This window comes from Protopterus annectens, chromosome 1.part2, assembly GCF_019279795.1.
Source record: "Protopterus annectens isolate FY-2018-M chromosome 1.part2, PAN1.0, whole genome shotgun sequence".
NCBI classification, from domain to species: Eukaryota; Metazoa; Chordata; order Ceratodontiformes; family Protopteridae; genus Protopterus; species Protopterus annectens.
In genome coordinates this window covers 398,918,477-398,936,617 of record NC_056727.1, presented here as the reverse complement: position 1 = coordinate 398,936,617, position 18,141 = coordinate 398,918,477, and the positions used below count along the sequence as shown (strand labels likewise).

Below are 18,141 nucleotides of genomic sequence, written 5' to 3'. Positions count from 1 at the left end.
CCAGCATGAACAATGACTGAGTCATATTTGTACTTGCCTTGGAGTGACCTGAGTCCTTGTGTTATGTGGTGGATCCTAGCGCCTGACAGGCTGCTCACCGTGACCCTCTCCTTGTTCAGCCTGGTGAGCAGGACGTCAGTGTGCCTGACGATAGAGTCACCTATTACAAGTGTATCAGGTGTGTTGTTTAGTCTTAAGGGCTGTGACTGTTCGGCACACTGGCTTTGTGAGATATGTGTTGCACGTGTTTTGTTTTGGGGTAGCGGCTGCTTGGGTGTCTGCTTTGGAGGTCTCTGCTGCTTCGGCAGATCTTTATTTAGAGCCTCCGAGTATGTTTTTGTGTGATTATGTGTTTGGTTTGCTGTCGTGGGTAGGTGTATGCGAGACTGGAATTGTAGTGAGTGTGGCTTCCTTCTCCTCCTGACTGGTTATGCCAGTACTGAGTTGAGAGAGCTTAGCCTCCAGTTTGGCTATATGGTTGCATCTCTCACATGTGTTGGAATTTGTTGGGAGGAGGAGAGGGTTGTCTGTGTACATGAGGCAGTTGTAACATTGCCTCAAGATTCCCAGATTCACCAGCTGGACTGGAGAGGAGATTGACAACTCACCTTTGGACATGCTAGAATAATATTGGGAATTCCTTAATAATTGAAAACCAGGGCCAGTGGGGAGTGAGGGTGTAGTGCTTTTAATTTTTAGTGCAGACTTATATAATTGCTTTAGTGAGCAAGTGCCAGGTAACTTAAGTGCAATGTGTTACAGATAACTTAAATGCAAAAATGACAAACAGTAACTTTTTCAAGTGAAACAAGGAAATAAGTACAGTAAGCAATGCAGATATCACTAGTGATCCACAGAAGCGCTGAGAAGCCTCGTATTAGGTGGAATTAGCGTTCCAGGGAAATAACAAGCAAATAAACAACAAGCATATAAACAAAGCTAGATTCAGCAGGCCTGGATCTAGTCTATGCTACAGCAAACAAGGTGTACCAATTTCAGTAAGATACAGTTCAAATATTCAGGCACTATAAACCTTTAACCAGAAATTCCCAGCTCAGAAGGGCAGAGTCCAGCCTCTTCTCCCACAAGAGTGCAGACCACAAACCTTCTTAATGTAAAATAACTGGCCTGAAGCCCAAGTGCTTAAACCAGAACTAATACACTTTAAGAATAACAGACACTGGGCTCTCAATCAACAGTTCCCAACTTAGAAGGATGAAAGCTACCTGTCCTGCCACCACAGTGCATGCCACAAACCTTCCTAATGTATAACAACTGGTCTGAAGCCCAAGTGCTTAATCCAAAAGACTTAGAATGATAGCTACACTTTAATCAAGTTACTACCAAGCAGTAATAAATACAATTGAATAGTTTAGAGAATGCCTGGATTAGTGCTCAAGTTACACAAACAAAGCTAGATCCAGCAGGCCCGAATCCAGTCTATGCCACAGCAAACAAGGCGCTCCAACTTCAGTAAGAAGCAGTTCAGATATGCATGCACTATAAGCCTTTAACCAGAAATTCCCAGCTCAGAAGGGCAGAGTCCAGCCTCTCCTCCCACAAGAGTGCAGACCACGAACCCTCTTAATGTAAAATAACTGGCCTGAAAGCCCAAGTGCTTAAACCAGAATTAATACACTTTTAGAATAACAGACACTGAGCCCTCAATCAGCAGTTCCCAACCTAGAAGGATGTACGCTACCTGTTCTGCCACTACAGTGCAGACCACAAACCCTCTCAGTGGAAAACAACTGGTCCGAAGCCCAAGTGTTTAAACCAAAAGGCTTAGAATGAGTTACACCAAGCAGTAATAAATACAATTGAGTACTTTTCAGATGATGCAAAAGAAAAAAAAGTAGGTAGAAACACAAGTACAGTAAAAGCAGATGAAATTTTTTTTTTTTTTCTGAATAAGTGCTGAGATCAAAGAAACAGATTTGAGTGCTGAAACTAGAAAACTGGCTAGTTATAAGAAAAAAAAACTCAGCTAGAAGGCTTCCCTCCAACACAGAAGGGCTTGGGGGCTCAGAAGCCTACAAATAGGGTTGCCAGATGTCCGGTTTTTGACCGGACTGTCCGGTTTTTTGAAAAGTTGTCCGGTTAGAAATTTCATTCAAAACCGGACTTTGGTTTTGTTTTTAAATTTTGCGGTACTGACGCTGATGTCATCACGTGCGCAATGACATCAGGTCCCTCAGGGCTACCAGCCTGTCGGAATTGAGCTCAAGGAGCTCACTTCCGGTAGTGCGAGCGGGAAGCAGAAGCCAGCATTTAAAGGCAGCATTTTCAGAATGCAAGCGAGCAACAAGAGTTCAACTTTGATCGTAGTGGCAGTAAACAAGGTGTTTTATCTCGTGCGTTGGTTATAGCGTTGGGGTGAGTTCCATGCATAAACTTAGCAGTACATCAACTGATACTTTTGTACCGCTCTTCGTTACTTTTTTCAAACACTCTGATGTAGTGGAATTCGTTGTTTATTACATTACTGTCAGCCGCCTGTCTCCAAAATGTGTGTTATACCACCTTGTGCAGCAAATAAGTTTCTAACAGCTTAATAAGAACTTAATTTAGGACGCTCATGGGATAGTTTTTTTACATTTTAGTATAAAATCTTTTGTTTTAAAGAATTAATGATTTAGTATTGTTATCATGGGCAGCAGTTCCACTTTGGATAGTGTTTAACTTCAAACGGGGAAGGCACAGCAGAAGCCAGCATCGGGAAAGCAGCTTTAGCAATGAAGGTAGTGAAGGGTACTTTATTGACTTCTCATTTATCATTTTTTCATCAAGCTAAATCAACACTCTGATTATTTGAAGTAGCAGCAACCTATGGTTGCAAGCAAACCACTCAACACTTAATTGCTGGGTGTTCTGCTTGGTCTGAATGACAGAACCTTTGCTCTTTGATTTGTTGTCTATATGGCTGTAGTAAATAGAAAGCCATGAAACTCTGACTGATGTTATTAGCTGTAGCCTGTAGCATCAGCATTGGGAGTTTGCAGACAGTGGTACTGTGAGGGCCTGGCCTGCTGATACTAAAAGTGATGAGGGTGGGATGAATCAACACAAAATTATGTGGTCTGTTGCAGGAATGTTTACCTCAGTCATGCAGACAACCAGATATTCATATCTCTCAGCTCTTCCTGATTTGAAAGGACTTCCCTGATTTTGTGTTATATATGAGGTAGTTTTTAGTAAGCACAAAACCTGTCAGAATTTGATTCAAAATGGTACAAATGATAAATACTACTGAAAGATGTTCGAAGAATGGGTGAGGTAAAATTCAATATACAATATTACACTTCATTTTTCAAAAGCTGCAAGACCAGTTGTGTCATTATGTATTGTTTTATACTAAACATGTATTTTCAGACCATGCTATACATTTTCAGGTCTGTTATTGATGTAAGATATGATTGTTGTTAATACTGTCATTTCTTAGAACATTTTAAAATGTTATCATCCCAAACTTGGGAAAACAATGTGCAATGCTGTTTAGATGAATGTGAGATTTAAAGGCAGAGTAGTTTTAATGCTAAGTCTGTTTTTATTGTGAGACTGTATTGCTTTGTTTGGCATATGTGTATCAGTAGTTTGTGCTATAAAATTTGAAATAAATATTTTAAATTAAATCCAAATATCTGTAATAACTGTAGAATAAAGCACAAGACAGTATGCAGAGTGAGAGTTTCTAACTGTGTTTATGGCAACTGGGGAGAAATCGGCTGAAAGCAGGCATCCAGAATAGAAAAAGAGGGCGTTCCCATGTCGTGATGAGGTCACAAAATGGGTGGGGCATGGGTGGGAGAGGGGTGGGAATGGGCGCGGTTATGGATGATGCAAGGGGCGTGACCTTAGTCCGGTTTTAGCCACAAAGAAAGCTGGCAACCCTACCTACAAATAGTCTATACCACTTAACAGGAAAGGCAGGAAACAAGCTTAAATTTTTTTTTCTTTTTTTTTCTGTTTCCCAGATGCTCTCTTTGTACAAAGTAGGAGTGCCTGAAATCAGAATATGATCTCACTGCACTCAGTTGAGTGAGCAAATGAGATGGGCCCAGAAGGAGTATCCAAACACAAATTTACAAGAGGGGCAGGCACTTGCAAGGCCACTAAGATTAACACCAAAACAAAAACAGGGACGGTGGGTGGGACTAACTGAAGAGCAGAGTCAAAACTTCCAGTTCAGTTAATATTCCTTCCACACAGTTAAAATCAATTTAAATACTGTATTTTTTTGAAAACAAAAGAGCAGATAAAGGTACTTAAATTCTCTTATACGTCCAGTTGAATAGAGCAAGTCCTTAGCCGGCCAAAGCTGAGGTTTTTAAGCAGAAAATATTTCACACTGTACCACTTAAATAGGCAAGGACATGAAATCAAAGAATGTGACTACCCCCACACCTGTAATTACTAGCAAATAACAAAGTTCAGCAAACACTGACTAACTTCCAGTTCAGTTAATATTCCTTCCACACAGTTAAAATCAATTTAAATACTGTATTTTTTTGAAAAAAAAAAGAGCAGATAAAGGTACTTAAATTCTCTTATACGTCCAGTTGAATACAGCAAGTCCATAGCTGGCCAAAGCTGAGGTTTTTAAGCAGAGTGTTAGACACTCTTTTGTATTTCCTCCTTAGCAAGTACTTCATCAAAAAATATTTTTTTCCCTCCAGGGAAGAATACCTTAAAGACAGCTGGGTACAGCAGTTTGAATCTCATACCTGCATCTCGACATTCCCTGAATAGTGGAATAAATTTGCTCCTCTTCTGCTTGGTGTGCAATGAGTAATCATTCTCCACAAACATACTGCTGTCTCCCACTTTTAGTACTTTACCCTTCTGCCACAGTTTTGTCAGAATCAAATCCTTTTTGCCGGTAGGATTGCATCTCTACTATTAAAGTTCTAGGTTGCTTTCTTATAGCCAGGTTTGGAGCATACACATGATGTGCCTTTTCAGCTAACTGCACCTGCTGTGGAATTCCGGTCCAGTTGCTTATTTGTGCTTTCATAAAATTAATGCAGTCTGTTACATCCAGCTCTTTAGGTTTTCCCTACAGGACCTATCCTCTAATTCTGTTATTTTTGAAACGTCTCTTCCTGAGCAGTCTCATATTCAGACAGGCTTGTCTCTATTTTATCCTCTGATATTTGCAGCTTTATCATCTCATCTAAATATCTCTTTAAAGCTTCTTCCATTTTTTCCAGCCTTTTGTTTGTGTTGATATACTCCATCAGTGTTTTGTGTATTTTAACCAGGTCTGTATGCAGTTGTCTTATATCTTCCTGTAGGTTACTAGAAGTTATATCTGAAGGTTACATTGCTTTTTGCTGAACAGCTGCAGAACTTTCCCCAGTTAGTGTTTCTTCCTCACATTTTGTAGCCAATTTTTCCATGTCTTCTGTATTTCTTTATTCCTGGCATCCAGGCAATGCAAGTACTAGCCAGTTGCTGAAATCTACCCATAAACAGAAGTCTACTGGCCTTCTCTGCTGAGTTTGTTTTCACACTGGGAGAGCTAGAAATAAGCTGTTGTTCAATGTGCAGCTGTCTTGGAAGTCTGTAGGCGGGCGTGGAAGAAACCAGACACTGTTGAGCCAATCCCCAAGAGACCAGGCAGGATCCTGGGTACAGAAAGGAAGAGATTTTTGGAGCATAGGAGTGTACCGGTAGATGCCATGGTCGTAGTGGTGACCACAGAGAAGAAACTCACTGAACAAACTTAATCTGTTCATCCCCCTAACAGGGAGTCCAGGATGTTGTACAGATTTGGGAAATATGTATATGCTTCAGTGACCTTTGCACTCAAGTCATTCAATTAATTGGCACACCTCACCAGACTTCAGAGCGTTTTGATTAAAGAACTTTACAAATCTCTCTCTGGGTTCATTACTTCTGAGGAACAGAGCTGTGTTGTCTTACACTTGGCTACTGTACAATCCATCACAAATTAGTCCATGAGGCTCATTTCACATGCAACTGAAGGTACCTCTAGGGTGGCGGGTTCAGGCATTTCCATTAAATGATATGCCTGGATGTGTCTGTGAGTTTTTCTGTGCCCTTCAGTTCCTCCTCCTCCTATGCTCCCTTTGATGGAAGTTCTATGTTTGGCCCTAAAGTCAGGTGTGACCAAGATGGTAAGAACCTGTCTGCAGTGGGCGTATGTTTTTCAACTCCTTCAAGAACCTTCTCTTGGAATTAATGAGGTGGTCAAAGATGTGGTTCAGAAAAGCCCAGGGTCCTTTCCATGATCCACATGAAGATAGCTCCCCCAGGGGCAGAGGGGGAAAGTGTAATGGAAGACATCACCTGCATGGAAGAGGAGGCCCGCAGAACAGGGCTCCAGTGATTTTCTTTGACAGTCCCTACCAGCACTTCTGAAAGGAGGCCCCAGTTGTCCACTGAAAGGAGGCCCCAGTTGTCCACCTCTGGAGACTGTTGGGGGTCATCTATCCCTGCAGCAAAGGGCCTGACTAGACATTACCAAAGATACATGGGTGTAGAGGATTATTTCCAGAGGTCATATAATACCCTTTTCCCTACCTCCCCTCCTTCAACAGTAAACAAGAGTCGCAGTGTTCCACTCAGTCAGAGGAAAGCTGTAGCTCTAGAAATAAAAAAAAAAAAATCTGCTGGAAAAGAGAGTCATCCAAGAGGTCCCCTCAGACCAGAAAGAGCCCAGAACTTACTCAAGATTCTTTAGTGCCAAAGAAAACAGGGGACTGGAGACCAATTTTGGATTTCAGCAATCTGAACAAATCAGTTCAGTATATGAAGTTCCAGATGGTCATAGTTCAGTCCATTCTACCCCTCCTGCAGAAGGGTGACTAGATGTGCTCACTAGATCTTCATGATGCTTGCTGTCACATACAAATGAACAGACAATCCAGGAGATACCTACACTTTCAGCTGGGAGCCAGTCATTGCCAGTTCAGAGCCCTGCCCTGTGCCCTCACCACAGCCCACACAGTGTTAACCAAATACATGACAGTATAAGCAGCTCACATGAGACTGCAGAGATTCTGGGTATTTCCATACTGGGATGACTGTCTCGTAACCTCTTTGACCAGGCATCTTCTGATAAAAGCAAGAGAGTATGTATTCCAGCTTTGCTCTCATCTAGGAATTACCATCAGTCGCAACAAATCTGTGCTTAGAACCCTCTCAGACATTAGAATTCATAGGAGCCTTGTTCAATACAACAGGAGTGAGTGCTTCCCTTAGTTTTCAAGGGTAGAAACTACTTGGAGTCCCTGAACTTCAAGCCTTATTCTTCAGAATTCTTCTCTGAGCTTGATTGATTCTGCAAGCCTTGAGGTCAGTGTCTGCTGCAATAGTTCTGGTTCCATTAGCAAGATACCATATGTGAATTCTTCAGTGGACCCTAGCAACTCAGTGGTCGATTTTGCACCAACCTATGTCCACTCAGATCAGAATAACTCAAGCATGCCAAATGACCTCTTGTGGTGAATTAACTCACATTGGATATTACAAGGCAGTCCCTTTGTTCTTCCTCACTCCAAAGCCATAGTGACCACTAATGCTTCCCAAACTGGATGGGATGGCACTTCCTGGAAAGATGGTCCAAGGCACCTGGTCCCCCGAAGAGGCCAACATGAATATTAGTGTCTTGGAAATGAGAGCAGCATTGCTAGGTTTTTAAGGCACTTTCCCTTCTGGGACTGGTGCAGTTCAGATGGACAATATGTCAGTAGTATGGTACATCAACAATCAAGGAGGAACCAGATCTTTAATGCCTGTGTTGAATAGCTCCGAGTGTGGCAATGAGTGATCTCATCCAATCGATCTCTGAAAGCTTGCATTCTGGAGAAATCCAGTGTAATAGCAGATAAATTGAGCAAGTCTATTTTATTGCCTCGAGTGATCTCTCAACATGAGAATTGTGGAGAAGATATTTCACCATTCGGGCCAACATCGCTGCAACCTCTTTACATCTTCCATCAACAAGTGCAGCAGGTTTTTTGCCATGATTACCCCAACCCAGGGAATCACCGAGATGCTCTCCTCCATGATTGCCCCCCCCCCGATCTTCTCTGTGCTCCCCCCAGCCCCTCTAAACCCCAAGTTAGTCCAGAAAGCATCTCAATGTGAAGAGCACAGCCATCCTCATTGCCCTTTATTGGCCTCGTCAGATTTGGTTCCCTTTCTTTAGTCTCATCTTGTTCACTTACAATGGATTCTGGATCCAATTCCATACCTCCTGTCTCACCTGATATACATGATTCACCTGGACATTTTAGGCGTAAAGTTGATAGCATGGTTTCTCCACTTCCATTGATAGCTAGATAACCAGGCTCTCTTCCTGTGTCCATCACATTCTTTTATTTTCCCATAAAGCTTCCACTAGGAAGATTTACAAACGTAAATGGAAAAGTTTTGCTTTTTTGGGCAAAACAGAAAGCCATTGACTGTTTTTCAGCAGCAGTGCATAAAGTTCTTGACTTTTTGGCTGCAGCTTTTAATGAAGGGGCTAGCTAGATGCCTGACTATTAAATTACAACTGGCTGCCATTTCTAATTTTCATATAGGCATTAACAGTTCCACCTTAGCTTCTCCAAAACTTTGTAAGGCTTTTATAAAGGGAATCTTTCTTTTTAGACCCCCCCACCCTTTTAAAGATCCAACTCTGCCATGGGATTTAAATTTAGTTTTACACGCTTTAACTCGATCTTCATTTGAACCATTAGCATAGTGTGAACAAAAATGTTTAACCTGGAAAAGTGTCTTTTTGGTGGCTATGACCTTTGCTCAGAGTCTCTGAACTTCAGGCCTTATGTTCTAAGCCTCCTTATTTAATTTTCCATAAACATTGGGTAGCATTATGACCCAACCCATCCTTTCTTCCTAAGGTGGTGTAAGAATCCAACATCAATCGATCTATTCTTCTTCCAGCTTTCTTTCCAGATTTCATGAACAAAGGGTGAATACATGCTGTATTTGTTGGGCGTTCACAGTTATTTCTATTTGCATAGAACAAAGAATTTCAGAAGAACAGATTATTTCTTTCCCTTGCAGAATCGAATTTGGGCAAGCCAGTTACAAAAGTGACTTTAGCCAAATGGTTAACTGATTGCATTTCCTTTGTCTATAAGAAATTGTCATAACCTTTAAGAGCCCATTCAACTAGGTCCATGGAAACCTCATCAGTACTTTTATCCAGGTCTTCCATGGACGATATCTGTGCAGCTGCAACTTGAGCTAATCTTCATCCCTTTATTATTCATTACAAATTGGATGTGGTCTCTAGGGGAAGAGCAGCCTTTGGCTCAACAGTGCTTAGGAATATCCTTCCTTAGGGACCTCCCGGGATTCAGATAGTTGGGGACTCTGTCACAGTTGAGAAATGAATAAAAATTGCCATCAGATAAAGAAGTAATGTACCCACCATAACGTTCCATCTGTGTTGTCCATTTTCATTCTTCCTCAACTGCCGTTACTTCAGGCCCCTCCCAGTTGGTTTGTGATTTCTGGAAGAACAAGAAGATAATCAGGGAACGAATGTTCCTGCCTTTGAGCTCCAGATATTAGTTTTTCATCCTAGTGCTGTTTCTAATTTTCTGTGAAACTGTAAGACTAGCAAACAAGATCGAAGGTATGGTATGGGACTAGAGCATTATGGGTAAGGGAGGAGCCTGAGAGTTTCCAGTATCCACAAGCTGTAAAAAAAAAAAAAAAAAAAAAAAAAAAACATCCAAATCTGATTCGAACTCAGTTGTTGAGGAAGAATGAAAATGGACAACACAGATGAAATGCTATAGTGAATGCATAACTTCTTTTTTACAAGCCGCTCTACTGATTCCTTAGCAATACTCAAATCTAAAATGCTAGTAAAGTCCTCACAGTATCATCTGTGCTCATATGCTGAAAATGCAGCAATGCTGCAAAGATGAAAAAATCATTTTTCAACTACTTGGTGTCTATTTAAGGCCCCGAACTATGGGATTCACTCCAAAATCACAGCAGTAGCTGCTTTATTTATACATGTAGCTTAATGTTAGCTAGTCTAACTGGATACATGTCCATTTTCAGTAGAGGCCCGGGGAGATAAGCTCCTTGCAAAAAATAACAAAAACATTTTTACTTACAATTATGTTACAGGTTAATATAGAAATTGTCATAGAGGTCTAAATACCTCACATTGCAAAATGCAGGTACAATACAAAGTGCAGGTATAATATATACTAAAGTCTGGGGAGATGAGGTCTGGGATAAGAATAAATAAATACATTTATATTTACAAAGAACATTTCAAGTTAACACAGAAATGATCAGAGGGCAGAATACTTCACAGTGCAAAAGGCAGGTACAATGCAAATTACAGAAAGGGCAGAATACTTTGCAGTGCAATAGGCAGGTACAGTGCAAATTACAGGTAGAATACAGAATGTAACAAAAAATTAGGCATATTGTATAATTATATTAATAAAGAGTTGTCACACTATGAGTAAGCTCAGAGGATGAAATGAAGGGTTAGGTATAGGAAAAAGGTAATGGGGTAAGTAAGGAAAGTAGAACTAGTTATTTGGGAAGTAATGGGTAGGTAGTGCCTGGTATGAGTAGAAAAATGATTAGTCAGGTTTAGTACAGGGGCATAACAAGTGTGTTCTCAGGAAACGTTTCAGTCCGTTTTTGAAAAGTGATGTAGAGGAAACTAAGTAAAGTTCACTGGGGAGAAGGTTCCAGGATTTTCCAACAGTATTAGTGAAAAGAGAATCCTCAGCCCTGTTATTAGATTTAGAGGTGTTTACAAGACGTTTATGTAATGAGCGCAAGGATTTCAGATTATTATAGGGAATGATGAGGGTAGATAGTATAGGAGTACTGGAAGGTTGGTAAAGAGTCTTATGGGCAATGGTTAGTTGGTGGAATTTAAGCAGATTCTGAATTTCTAGCCATCCTAGCTGCTTAAGCTTATAGAAGTGGTGGGTTCTAAATGGGTTGCCAGTAGCAAACCTGGCAATGTTATTGTAGGAGATTTCCAGTTTGGTGAGGTTATTTTTACATAAATTAGTATATATGGGTGAGGCATAGAGGAGTGTAGAGATTAGATGGGTATAAGCAATAGTTGTTCTGGCTGTTGGTGAAAGGAAGGGTTTGACCCTGTAGAGAGAGCCTAGTTTTTTGTTAACAGTTTTTATAGTATTGTTGATATGGATGTCAAAGTTAAGATTGTTGTCTATGGTGATACCAAGTAGTTTGGTAGTTGGGTCAGGTGATATGGAAGTACCATTAGTGGATGTAACTGAAAAATCTATTGGGGAGGACTTACAAGTAGGATTGAAAAGGAGGAGTTTAGTTTTTGGGGGTTCAAGAGAAGGCAATGTTGTGTAAACCATTGTTCTACTGTGTTAAATACCTTTTGGGTAAGGGAGTGAAGTTTGGAAGTGGATGTGGCTGTGCATATAAGTGTAGAATCGTCTGCGTATTGAATGCATGTAGCTTGGGGGATTGCTAGATGAAGGTCATTGATAAATATGGAGAAAAGAAGAGGTTCTAATATGGACCCTTGAGGGACGCCAGTGTTAACGGGCAGGTGGGTAAATAGAGTGTTGTGCCAAAGCACTGCCTGTTGTCTGTTATCTAAATAGGATTGGAACCATTTAGTAGTGAGTGCATCTAGTGACAGGGATTTGAGGATATTTATAAGCAATTGGTGATTAACCATATCAAATGCCTTGGACAGATCGATAAATAGTGCAGAGGAAAGCATATTGGAGTTACGGTTTTTGCTAATACAGTCAGTAAAGGAAAGGAGGGCAGTAGTAGTGCTGTGGGGAAGGTCTGAAACCATGTTGACAGATGGAAAGTAAGTTATTTTGGATTAGGTGGTCTATCAATTGCTTACGGATGCATATTTCCATTAGTTTGGCAAAAGTGAAAGTAGGGCTATGGGACGGTAGTTGGAGAATACACTAGTGTTTCCGCCTTTATGAAGGGGGATAATATGGGAGACTTTCATGATGCTTGGGATGTGTCCTTCACTAATGGTTCTGTTAATCAGAATGGAAATGGGATAGGCGATGGATTTGGCTGATTTCTGTAGATATTCAGCAGGTATTTGGTCTGCAGAAGGAGAGCATGGTTTAAGTTTTTGGGTAAGGGAAAGAATATATGTTGTAGGGACTGGTTGGAAGAGAAATGGGGGGGGGGTTGTGTTAGAGGTAGGTAAAGTGAAGTTATTAGGTGACAGGTGACTGGCAAGTGTTTGAATGGCTTCAGTGAAAAAGGTATTGAAGGCATTGGCAGTATGCTTGGGATTCTCCTGGTCTGTGCCTTGTGAGTTAGGTGTAATGGATTGACCTGGGTGTAGTAGTTAATACTTGCCCAGAATTTTTGTGGCTTATTATGTTTAGTTTGCTGGAACTGTAAGTAGTAGTTTCTTTTATCAGACAGTATAGCTTTTTTAGTGTCATTTCTCAGTTGACTAAAGTTTTGACGGTCTGCACAGTTTTTAGTCATTCGCCATTTGGCCCAGTATTTATTTCTGAGGTGGATTTTTTATTTGGTTTCTTTTGAAAGCCATGGGGCGGATTTAGTTTTAATTCTAATAGAGCGGTTTGGTGCATGGTCATTTAGAATGGCTAGGAATTTGGAATTAAAGTATTTAACAGCTTCCTCCAATGGGAGGTGTTTTAAGGGAGACCAGTTGCATGCTCTTAGTTCGCTTTGAAAGAGATCAGGGTTAAAGTTTTTCTTGGACCTAATATACCTGATAGTGGCTGGAATGGAGACATTGGTCTTATGCCTGATGATGTAGGTAAGTGAGTGGGCACTAATGTCATCAGGGAGGGTTCCAGATTTGAATATGTGGGGATGGTTATTTATAAGAATCCAATCCAAGGTACTTTCTTTCTTATTAGGTTTGTTTATCCTGGTAGGAGAGGTAATGGTTTGAGAAAAAACAAATGGGTTAATTGTGGGTGGTAGGGTGGCTGCTGCAACTGTTAAAATCCCCTAGGATTATGGTTTCTTGGGGCAGGTTTTGTGATAGTCAGCAGAGGATATCTTCTATGGTGGCATTGTTATTGCCAGGAGGTAGATAGATACAGATACCTTGCAAAAATTATGGAGAGATGTATTCACCGGCAATTACTTCAATACCTCCTACAAAACAACCTATTAGTTGACTGCCAACACGGTTTCAGGCCACACCATAGTACTACTTCAGCTCTTCTATCCTTTACAGACTACAGTAATAAAAACAGGAATTCAAACCTTGTATCTTCTGCACTCTTCTTAGACCTCTCAAAGGCCTTTGACATGGTTAATCACCAACTATTGATAAGTATACTTGAATCACTCTCCCTTGATCATCAACTAATAAAATGGTTCCAATCCTACCTAGAAAACAGAAAACAAGCTGTCCTGTGGGAAAACAATCTATCTTCTCAGCTTCCTATCACCCTTGGTGTCCCTGAAGGATCCATTCTTGGACCTCGCCTTTTCACAATTTTCATTAATGATCTAAAGACCTCCCTTCCCCAAACTACATGCATACAATATGCACATGATTCAACTTTGATATGTGCCGCATCCACCCCTGCAAAATTACATACTAACACACAAACAGTCTTCACTGTAGTTGAAAATTGGTTCCATCGAAGATGTCTCCTCCTCAACCCAAAAAAAACTAAATTACTAGTATTTACTTCCACACAGAAGTCCCCCTCAATCAATTTCATAGTGAAATCAAACAATGGCACAGAAATAGCCCATGAAACTACCACAAAACTCCTCGGTGTAATAATAGATAACCATCTCAACTTTGACACACACATTAACTCAACTATTAAATCAGTAAATAGAAAACTTGGATTCCTCTACAGAATCAGACCATTTCTTACAGAGTCAGCAAAGATCTCTATTGCACAAACCCACCTCATCTCCACCCTACTCTATGCCTCCCCTATCTATATGAAACTATCCCAAAGCAACCTAAATAAACTAGCAACAGCCTACAACAACATAGCCAAATTTGCCACCGGCGCCCCTTTCCGTACTCACCATCGCCTTAATCTTAAACTTCTAGGATGGCTGGAAGTACAAAACCAACTAGCTTACCAGCATCTCATTTTTATTCACAAGATTTTACACCATCCTACAAATACTCCCACACTATGTAGCCTGGTTAATTCTTATAAAAACCTTCCTACCCTAAGATCTGCTAAAAAGCTACAAGTTGCCACCACTAAATCCTTTAATAAATCTGGGGACTGCCTATTCTCAAATACAGTTGGCAATACTTGGAACAAACTTCCAACTGAAATAACATAACTTACCTCCACCAACCTTTTTAAGAAAAAACTGACAAACTTCATTAAAACCAAATGGCTTTGCCCCTGCTCCAAGCCAGACTGATACTTTCATCTTCTTTTTTTACTCCCTAATCTACTTCTTTTTGCTGAGATTTCTCTACCTTCTATATGACATGATGAAACATTTTTTCTCTTCTAACTCCCACTGTGCTTTGTGAATTTTTTATGTCCTATTTTGTGTTTTTTTCTTTCCTCTTTTTCTTTCTTTCCTCTATATACTCACATATTTAAGTGTATGTGTGTGTTTATATGTATATATATGTATCTATCTATATATATATATATATATATATATATATATATATATATATATATATATATATATATATATATGTATATATGTATGTATATATATATGTGTGTATGTGTGTGTATATATATATATATATATATATATTCTTTCCTAAATAGTAGGAGAGGATTTATTTATAATTATTGCTGCCAATCAATTGTATACTGTCATTATTATTTTTCTGTGTATGATGGACTATGTAATTATTTTTTTTATATATTTCAACTGTTCTGGTGGACTATTTTGTGTGTGTGTATGTATGTATATATATATATATATATATATATATATATATATATTGTTTTTTTTTTCTCTTTCTTTGTAATGACTCTGAGCTTTTCTCCTCGGGCCTCTACTGAAAATGGACATATATCCAGTTAGATTAGCCCAGTCAACAAATGTTAAATAAATAAATAATATAGATGGATTTGAAAGTGTTGAGTTGAAGTTTGGAAATAAGAATTTCAGCAGTAGAATGTACAGGTAGTTTAAAGTCATATGTGGTGATCTGTAGACCTGATTTAAATAGGATAGCAATTTCCCCACCCTTTTTTGCTACATGGTCAAATCCAAATATATTATATCCGGGTGGGGTGATTTCATTGTCTTTAGTTACAGGCTTTAACCAGGTTTCTGTTAAACAAAGAATGTCAAAAGAGTAGACTTCCAAGAGAGCATGGAGTTGAGACTTTATTATTAATGCTACGTATGTTGAGGTGGGCTATGAAGAGTGAGTTTGTTGGTTGAGTAAGGGAATGAATGTTGAATTGATTGGGATTGTGGAGTTGTGTGGTAGGAACTGTTGTTGTGCCAGGATTTGGGTGGATGTCTCCATCTTTTAATGAGAGGAGTTGTATTAGAAAGGTTGGATTTGGGAATCTTCTGTATATATGTGGAGATTTTCTGGGATTGAGATTGTAATACCTAATGTGGAGTATTCTGTGAAATGTTGACAGCAGATAACTGGGTGTAGATGTTATGTTTACATGGTTAAAGAGTACTGGTAGGGAAGAAGAGGTAATTAGCTTATTGGGGTTATGAAGGTGTGGATATAATGAGTCTTCATAGGAGGTAAGTATATAGGCTAAAAGTAATGGTGGTAGAATAAGTATTAGAAGTAACAGGTGTAAGTGTGTCAGGGTGGATAGTTTATACATTTGGATGGATTAGTAGTTTGGTGTCTTGTTGTAGGTATGGGAGTATAGTAGTTGTGGATAGGGAAGAACAAAAATTGGAGGGTGTGGTAGGAAAGATGGGGAGTGGTTAGAGAAGGATGAATAGGAGTGTGTTTCCAATGGTAAGGTTGCCTGAGAGTGATGGGAGGAGGAAGGGTGTGGGTAATTAGTATAAGAGTAGGACCCCTGGGGGTGGGTAGGAATTGGGGGTAGGGAGGGGAGCGGAGTGAACCCACAGGACGAACGGAGCGGGTTGAAGCAGGTAGTAACGCAGCTGGAGAAGAAACAATCAGCAGAGCTGGATACTGAAGGTAAGTTAGATAAGTCAGGAGTGGGTAAGAGCAGAGATAAGTAAGGAGTCTGTGATGGAATAGGTAGTTGTAGACAGTTGTAGTAAAGGGTGAGGAGAGAGAATTAAGAGGAGGTCTAGGACTTCAGAAATGTTAAGATAATGAAACAAGAAAACAGAGGGTATGCAGGAGGTAGAGGCTGGGATAAGGGTGCCACCTAGTGGCCGGCTCTTCTGTTGCAGGTAAGTTTGAGAGGGTGCTAGCTGGTTATAGAACTGGGAAGGGGTGACTGCAAGTAAAAGGGGTTACTGCGAAGGTTAGGAGGTAAGTGGGTAATGGTGTAGTTAATAGAGGGGGGTAGAGGCTGCTGGCTGTCCTGGCTTAGAGCATGCTTTTGAACCACTAAAGCTTTAGTACAATGGTTTACAATTTTACTGGCAGGATATAGAGAACAACATACTTTCTTGTTTTCTTGAGACAGAATGCAGGGAATTAAGGCTGTGAGATGAAACAGCAGGGATTTGGATAGGATCCTTTCCACAAGATAGTTTGGTTTCTAGAGACTAGTGCAGGAATAACACAAGAAGAGCAGGATATTTCTTGAGACAGGATGCAGGGAATTAAGGCTGTGAGATGAAACAGCAGGGATTTGGATAGGATCCTTTCTACAAGATAGGTTGATTTCTAGAGACTAGTGCAGGAATAGCACAAGAAGAGCAGGGTATTTCTTGTTTTCTTGAGACAGGATACAGGGAATTAAGGCTGTGAGATGAAACAGCAGGGATTTGGATAGGGTCCTTTCCACAAGATAGGTTGGTTTCTAGAGACCAGTGCAGGAATAGCACAAGAAGAGCAGGGTATTTCTTGTTTTCTTGAGACAGGATGCAGGGAATTAAGGCTGTGAGATGAAACAGCAGGGGTTTGGATAGGGTCCTTTCCACAAGATAGGTTGGTTTCTAGAGACTAGTGCAGGAATAGCACAAGAAGAGCTGGGTATTTCTTGTTTTCTTGAGACAGGATGCAGGGAATTAAGGCTGTGAGATGAAACAGCAAAGATTTGGATATGGTCCTTTCCACAAAATAGTTAAAATTTTACTGGGCCATTCCAAAGATATGCACAATGTTTGATGTGACAGTAGATAATCCTGCTTTACTTTCATGGTACCCCTTGCAGACTTTGTAGTAGACAGATTATTGGTATCATACATACTTTTTTTTTATTCTACGTTTTCTTCTTCCTCTGGCCCCTGACAAAATGTTTTCAGGGCAGTGAGTGTAAATATTTAGTCTAGTTTGCCCTTTTCAGCTAATCCTGAATATTTTGCCATAGAGCACATGGCAGCTCCTCGTAAGTCATCTCTATATATTTTGTGAATTTACACACTTGAATATTACATAGCACCTTTATTTGTCTATTGTTTGCCCATTTCTGTATTTTATATGCTGATTCCATGATGGTGCTTACCTTTTTCTATCTATCTTAACCATGTCTAATATAATGTCTCTGGGCATTGGCTCATATTGGTCTGTTAGGATCAGTCTACTTTTCTGGTTAGCAACTTAATAAGTAAATAAAAGTTGCCACATTTCACAATATGCTTGATATTACTTTTTATTCATATTTAGTGTTGTCTTGTGCTTAGATCACCATGAAATGTTCCAAGCAAAGAGTTTAAAATAGTAATGTCTTGTAGTGTTCTGTATGTCAAGCATGGGTCACCGTTATGAAGGTAATAAGATACAGAGAAGACAGTGACTTGCTACAGTCTTTCACTGTAAGTCAAGCCTTGAAGTCCTTTAATCTTTCTGAGGATTCTTTGTACCTTCAGCTGCACTAGACAATGTGTGAGTAGGTTATTTTGTAATCGGTGTGATAAGAGGCCATGTACATGGGGATAGTTACATCCTTGGTGTCCTCTTGACCCCATTGAAGACCAACTGGGTAATGGCATATATGTATTTGAATGGTAGTGACTGTGCAGTTATTAAATTAAATCATTGTCTACAGGGAGACTGTTACCGTTTTGTCAACTTTGTTGTCAATC

At 40.0% G+C, this 18,141-nt stretch overlaps 1 protein-coding gene across 3 annotated transcripts in view; it reads left to right on the top strand.

Annotated features, from left to right (window-relative positions):
* The window catches only part of PAK5 (p21 (RAC1) activated kinase 5), a 2,555,323-nt gene that overhangs the window by 1,303,095 nt on the left and 1,234,087 nt on the right, over positions 1-18,141 (top strand). The gene's annotated exons all lie outside the window — the stretch shown is intronic.